Source organism: Loxodonta africana, unplaced genomic scaffold (genome assembly GCF_030014295.1).
Source record: "Loxodonta africana isolate mLoxAfr1 unplaced genomic scaffold, mLoxAfr1.hap2 scaffold_178, whole genome shotgun sequence".
NCBI lineage: Eukaryota > Metazoa > Chordata > Mammalia > Proboscidea > Elephantidae > Loxodonta > Loxodonta africana.
In genome coordinates, this window is record NW_026974923.1 from 255,001 (window position 1) to 262,500 (window position 7,500).

A 7,500-nucleotide genomic window follows, 5' to 3' on the forward strand; every position below is an offset into this window, starting at 1 on the left:
GAACGAGGGCAGATGAGCGAGGTCGGGCCGGATTCCGTGCCCCTGCCCCTCTGCGCACCACCGGCGGGTGGGGAGGAGGAGCGAGGGGCCCGCGCGCTGAGCGAGAAGAGCGGTCCCATTCGCCACGAATGTCCGTCCCTCGTCTTGGCGCGGCTCGGACCCGGCCCGGGAGAGCACGACAGCACCACATCGATCGGGTCAGCCCAGGCACAAGCGAGGAGGAGAAGACCCCCCGCCTAAGGCTGCCAGGAGGCGGGCGAGGACAGCCCCGGAGAGGACCCGCTTCCTGCCTCGCCCGCCCCGGCTGCGGAAAGGTGGCCGCGAGGACCCCGCACACGGAGAACGCCTGACACGCGAGGCACGTGGGCCTGGGGGAGGGGGAGCGGGGCACACTCTGGCGAGCACCGCGGCCACCGCGGGTGCCTGCGACAAGGGGCACGCGGGTCAGAGGGCCCGCGGCGCCCGTGCCACGCCGCCCTCGGGCACTGGAGACCGGGGGGAGGCACCGCGGCTGGACATCTGGACGCGCGAGAGCCGGCGCACGGGCCCCAGGCGGGCGGCTCAAGCGGGGAGGAGCGGGGGAGGGCGTGGGCCGTCGGTGGACCGGCGTCTACGGACCCGTCCAGGTTTCCCATCTGCTCAGCGGGTGTCACCCAGCGAGGAGAGCGTGTCAGCACCAATCTGGTGGCCCAAATCGCCCGTTTTGGGCGAGAGAAAAGCCACGCCCCGCGGCGGGAGGGGCCCGCTCCCCACGGCGAGCCCCCGGAACTGCGGCCCGGCCATCGGTCCGTAGCGCGACCCCATGGCCCCCAGCGCCCCGCCCCCCCCCCCCGGAGCTCCCGGGATCCTCTGGTCGACCCGCGGGACGGGGTGACGGAGCTGGCCGGGGCCGCGCGGGCGCCCAGAGCCAGCCGCCTGCGCTGCGGCCAACGCGGGCCGGTCGGGGAACCCTCGGAGGGGGGACTTGGAAAAAATTCTCGGGCGGCGGGGCCCCTCCGAAGGTCCGGGCCCCGCGCGGGTCCGTGGCCGGGCCGGGGCGGGCCGGGGGCGGCAACCTCGGCCCGGGGACCCCCGGAGCGGGACTTTGAAAAAATTCTCCGACGGTCCGGACCCCACGCGGGACCGCGCCCGGGCCCGGGGCGCCCTCCGCGGGCCACCCCGGACCTACGCCGGAGGCCCCGGTGACGACCGGGCCGCGCGAAGGAAGGCGCGCGAACGGCCGGGGCGTGCCTTGTCCCGTTCTTCTGCCTGCGCCGTCTCGGTGCGGCCCGGTTCGGTCCAGCGCCGTCTAAAACACGGCACCCGGGAGCGCGGCGGCGGCGGCGGCGGCGGCGGCGGCGGCGACGGCCACCGCCTCGGCCACATGAAGCTGCGGGCCCAATTCCGGAACGTGGCTCTGGCGCCGGCGCCCCACCGTGGCCGGGACGATCCCGCCGACGCCGCCGGCGTCCCGAGACGTCGCCTCGGCCAGCGCGGCCACAGCGCCTCCCATGTCGCCGGCGCCGGAGCTCCGGAGGAAAACGATGTCAAAGCGGCCGCCAGGTGGCGGCCGACAACCGGCGCGGGCGACAGCGGGACGGATCCGGATCGGCGGCCGGCGAGGGCGCGTCGCCGGGCGGCCGGACACCCGGTCCCGTCCCGGCTCCCCCCCCGCCCCCCTCCCCCGCCTCCCAGCGCCGCCGCCGAACACGTTTCTCGGCGCGGGGCGGCCGGAAGGCGTTGGGGCCGGCCACGGCGCGGGGTCGGTTGGGCCAAGGGGATCCACCCGGCCGGGCCCTTTCCCGCCTCGGCCAGGACGATCCTGCCGACGCCGCCGCCGGCGTCCGGGAACGTCGCCTCGGCCAGCGCGGCCACATCGCCTCCCGCGCGTGTCGCCGGCGCCGGAGCTCCGGGGGAAGACGATATCAAAGCGGCCGCCAGGTGGCGGCCGACAACCGGCGCGGAGTGCAGCGGGACGGATCCGGATCGGCGGCCGGCGAGGGCGCGTCGCCGGGCGGCCGGACGCCCGGCCCCGTCCCGGCTCCCCCCCGCCCCCCTCCCCCGCCTCCCAGCGCCGCCGCCGAACACGTTTCTCGGCGCGGGGCGGTCGGAAGACGGTGGGGCCGGCCACAGCGCGGGGTCGGTTGGGCCAAGGGGATCCGCCCGGCCGGGCCCTCCTCAGGTTCCGGAGGTGTGAGCAGGCTGTGTGGCTGGCTGCTTCTCCCTGACGGAACAGCAGTGGAACGACGGTACCAGCCCACTGCAGCAGCCGCTCTGGGAATGGTGCCTGAGGGCTCCCCGCGGGGCAGGGCCGGTAAACCCTCTCTGCCCCTGAAAGGTCTCTTCCTGCCGCTGCCCCTCAGTGCGTCGTCTAAGCCCGCCTTCGACGGTCAGGACTCCCCGCTCGTCGCAGACATACTCGTTCGCTTGTGTTTCCGGGTCTTTGTCGTCAAGAGAGCTAGGCGGAAGCGTCAGCCTATTCCACCACCTTGGCCCCATCTCCCAAAGTTCCGATCCAAGGGGGTCCGGCCCAGCCGGGCCATTTCGCCCCTCAGCCAGGAAGATCCCGTCTACCCCGCTGGAGCCCTGGAGCACCATGCCGGCCAGCCGGCGTGTCCCACTCGGGGGGGGCCCTGGGAGGGAGGGAGGGAGGGAGGGAGGGAGGGAGGGAGGGAGGGAGGGAGGGAGGGAGGGAGGACCCCGGGAGGACGCCGGGAGCCAGGCCGGGCTCGAGGAGACGGAGCGAAGGCCCCGGGCCGCCGTGGCCAGCGCGCGCCCGCCGGGACCGCTTCCCATCCCGTCGGCGCCGCAGAGCTCCGGAGGGGGACAGTATCGAAGCGGCCGCCGGGTGACGGCCGACGACCGGAGCGAAGGGCGGCGGGGGGGTGGAACCGGGTCCACCTGGGCCCCGGCCGGGGCTCGAGGGTGGCAGAGGGGACAGACTCCCCCGGGCCGCCGGGGAAACCTCTCGGGAGCGTCATGGGGCGCGCGCGCGCGCTCGCCCCCGAAAGGGCCGAACGGGGGGGGGCGCCCGAGGGGATGAGCGTCCACCGGGGGCGGGAGGGAGAAGAGAGCACGTCCCAAGCGTCGGACGGGCAGGTGTTCTCCGATCCGTATCCTTTGGACGGACGCGACAAACGGGACGGGATGAGACCGCCAGTCCCCGAAGTTTTCCTCCTCGTTCTTTGAGTGCCCGCGTGGCGCAGCAGGCAGACCGGGAGACGTTTTCCGCCGTCGTCCCTGTCGCCGAGCCAACGGTACGCGTGAGGCGGGTTGAACGGGCAAATTGCGTCGGGAGGGAGGGAGGGAGGGAGGGAGGGAGGGAGGGAGGGAGGGAGGGAGGGAGCCGTGCGTTTGCCGGCATCCGCGTCGCAAAAGAAAACCACGGCCGCCACCGAGAGCGTTCTTCCTCATCGCTTTCCATCCTCCCGCGACGCGGGCGGGCAAACGGGGGGCGGGGGGGAGGCCGGGAACGCCTTCCCAAAGCCGGTACGGACCGGCTCTGGGCCCCCCGGTCCGACTGGGGAGACATCTCACCGAGGGAGGCCCTCGAGGCTCTCGGGAGCGAGGCCGGACTTAGTGAGGTCCAGCGGAGGCGCGGCGGGCCAGCCGCGAACGCCCGCCGAGAGGCCCTCGGGCGGCTCGGCCCGAGCGAGTGCTCTCCGGGCTCGCGCGGGCGGACTCGGGAAGGTGGCGTCTCCGGGGCGGGGGGGGGGAGGGAGAGGGGTGAGTCGGCGTCTCGAGCATCGAGAGATCTCCGGCGGCTCCCGAATGCGGGCGGGCGGGCGGGCGGGCGGGCGTGTGTGCGTGAGTCGTGGGGGTGGGGGGTGGAGTGCCGGAGGGGGGTTGGGGGGTGGGAGGCCGAGAGCGGGGCGGTGGGGGGGTCGGAGGGTGGGGGCGGTGGGGGACCACGCGCCTCGGGCCCGGGGGGTGGGGTGCTGAGGTGGGCGGGGAGTTGGCAAACGTTCTGGGTGGCCTGGTGCGTGTGCGCGCGTGCCTGCGCGCGTGCGTGCGTCCGTTCGCGCGCGCGTCCCGGTGTGCGTGCCTGTGCGCGCGCGCGTCTGTGCGGGGGCGCGTCTTTGCGGGGGCGTGTGCGCGCGTGTCCGGGCGTGTGTGCCTGCGTGTGCGCGCGTGACTGCGGGCGTGCGCGTGCGCGTCTGCGGGCGTGCCCGTGTGCGTGCCCGCCTGCGTCTGTGGGGGCGCCTGCGCACGTGAGCGCGGGTCTGTGCGTGCGTCTGTGTGTGCGTCTGTGCGTGTCTGTATGGGTTTGAGTGCGCGTCTGCGCGTGAGCGCGTGTCTGAGCGTGTGCGCCTGTGCCTGCGCCCGCGCGCGCCTGTGCCTGCGGGAGCGCGCGCGCGCTCAGGCGGACGGGCAGCCCCCCGTCGTCGCCCTCGGTCCGCCGAACGGGCGCCCCCTTGGCCGGATGGAGAGGCTTTTCTCCGCGCCCACGAGGGGAATCGCAACGGGAACCGTAAGGCCGCACGCCGGCGGCGCTAGCGCCGCCTGCCGACGAGGGCCGCCGCCGCCGATCCCCCCCCCCCGGCCCGACCCCCAGCCCCCCAACTCGGCCCGCGGTGAGGGCCGGGGCCGTATTCGGCTGGAGGGGGGGGACGGTAAGGCCGAGGGCAGCGTCGCCGTTCCCGCGTTGCACGCGTCGCCGTGCCGCGAGCGTCTCCCGGGAAGCCAGAGGAGCGAGGTGTGTGAAGCCCGTGCCGCGCGCGCGCGGACCCGACCGGGGTGTTCCGGGACGACCGACCGACCGACCGACCGGCCGACCGGCCGACCGGCCGGCCGACCGGCCGACCGTCGTCGTGGAAAGCTCACGGCGGACTGGACATCTGACGGGCCCCTCCCTGTCCGAGCCGACCTCCCGAGGTACGTAGGAGGGGAAGGGTACGGTAGGCTGGTTCGGCTGGAAGCCATCCCACCCCCGGGAGGCGTCGATCGACGGGGAGGCGGGACCGGGAAGGCACCGGTTTCCAATCGGACGATGGCTGAACCTTGGGCGACGGGTACGCGGACTCCTCCGTCTTCGCCCGAGTTCGCGACTCTCTGCGGGGGGAGCTTTCCGGGAAGCGGGTGACGGGCGCGCGTGCCGTCGTCCCGTGAAGGCGCGCTACTACCAAGAGGCTCCGAACGCGGGCCGTCCTCGGGGGGCGGTTTATTTTTTCTCAGTCGGGGGGGACCCCCGCCACAGGGAGAGAAACACCCGAGTTGGAACGGTGCTCGGGTGGGGAGTAGGGCGTGGCGGTGAAGACTGACGTTCGTCATCGTCGTCGTTTCCGTTTAGATAGAGAACTGACTGCGGCGCCGCTGCCGTCGCGTGCCGTCGAGCGGCTCGGGACTCGGAGCGGCCCTAGGGGAGAGAGTCGAGCCGCCCCACGGGCTTCCCAAGGAGGAGCCGGCGGATCCGAACCGCCGACGATCTCGGTCGGCAGCCGAGCTCCGAGCCGCCGCCGCCGCGCCGCCGGGGCTCCGTCTTTGCACTCGGTCTCCGGTACGCGGCGAGTTGGTTTCGCCCGAGGGGCGGAACGGCTCTCGAAGAGGAAAACCCGGTTTCAGAAAAGGAAGGAGACAGGCAGAGGGAGGGGGAGGGGGAGGGGGTGGGCGGGAGGGGTGGGGGAGGGGAGGGGGATGGGGGCAGGGGAGGCGAGGGGGAGGGGAGGGGGAGGGGTGCGGGAGGGGAGGCGGTGGGGGGAGGGACGGGGAGGGGGAGGGGGGAGGGGAGGGGAGACGAGGGGAGGGGAGGGGGAGGGGGACGGGGGAGGGGGGAGGGACGGGAGGGGGAGGGGGAGGGGAGGGGAGGGGAGGGGGGCGGGGAGGGGGACGGGGAGGGGGAGGGGATTGGAGGGGAGGGGGAGACAGGCATACCTGGACGCCGAGCCAGCCCGGTGACGGCGTTAGGTAGAAGAAGGACGGTAGGCGCCCACGCGCTCACGCCCGTGGCTGCAGATACGGACACGCAGGCGCGTGCACGCGCCCGTGCGCGGGCGGGCGGTACGCACGTGCCTGCCCGTGCGTACCCGCGCGGGTACACGCGCGTAGGCGGGGGCGCGCCCACACGGGCGCGTCCGTGCGCGTGCGTACGCCTAGGGGTGTGCACGCGCGGGCGCCCGCCTCTACGTACCTGCCCGAGGGCGCGCGCGCGCGCGCCCGCGCCTGCACGCGCCTGCACCTTCGCACGGGCACCTGCGCGCGGACCTGCCCGCGCCCCCGCCTCTGCGTGGGATCGGCGAGAGCCGAAAGCGGTACCGCCGCCGCCGCGTTTTCAAGACCCTTTGGCTCACGCGCCCCCCCCACCCCCTTCCGGCCACCCTCGGGGGGAAAGCTCAACTTCACGGACGGGCGGAGCGGATAGCCCTTCAGCTGCGCCTCCCTGAAATAGAACGGGAGGAGTCACGAGAGCCTTAGGAAACGGAGCGAGGCGACGAGAGGGTGCGTCGAAAGGCGGGCATCGAGAACTCCGGCCACAGGCGTTTTCCTTCTGTAGGGTGTAGAAAGCACCCCGCCGCACGCACCCGGCGTTAGGGAGCTGTCTCGAGGGCCGCGGTTTCTACTCCGCCGACTCCTTTCAGTTGAGACGGGGCGCCTCCGAGCGTGTGTGTGCGCGCGACCCGAAGGCGGTCGTCGAGGGACGACGGCACCCTCGGTCCGCCGAACCCCCGCGCCCTCGGACAGACGGGTGGAGAAGCTCTCCTCGACGTCACGGAGGCGGTCCCGACTGAAACCGGAGGGGCACGTGCCGGCGGCGCTAGGCCCGCCGCCGCCGAGGACCGCTGGCGCCACCCCCCCCACCGCCCACCACGCACCCCCAACCCCACCCCGCCTCCGCCCTTGCCGTGGGCCCCACGCTGGCGATATCCGGATCCAGTCCGACGTGGCCGCCGGCTGCCACCCGCCAGGCGGGGAAGAGGTTTGGAGGCGGCGGAGGCGGTGGGGGCGGCGGGGGGCGGCGGGGGTGTGGGCGGTGGGGGGCGGAGGAGGAGGAGGAGGAGGAGGAGGAGGAGGAGGAGGACGGACGGACGGACGGAAGGACGGGAACGCGCCCGCGCGCGCGTGCGCCCGCACCGCAGAGTGCCCTCCGGAGACACGGACGGGCCCACGGAGCACACGGAAACACGGAGATGGACGCGAGGGGGCGCGCGCGCGCGCGCAGCAGACACAACCCCGGGACGCCCGGGAGACACAGAGGTAGGCGCGGGCAGGCAGAACACGCGGGAACGCGGACGCGCGGCACCCACGGACACGGTCCGCTCGCGCACGCGCACGGGGGCCCGGACGCACGGCGACTCGCACGGACGGCGCGGCCGAAACACGGGAAGGTACGCCTCAGGGGCACACGCCCGCGGACCCCCCCCGACAGAAGCCCGCCCGCGGCCAACCCCCGCCGCCCCCCCCCGAAGCGGGACGCCCACCCGCGCGGACGGAGGGAGGGGCGCGACGGGGCGGACGGCCGCGCCGCAGCGCTTCGGAGGACACGGCGCCCCCGCCACACACGCGCGACGCGATAGACGCGTCGCG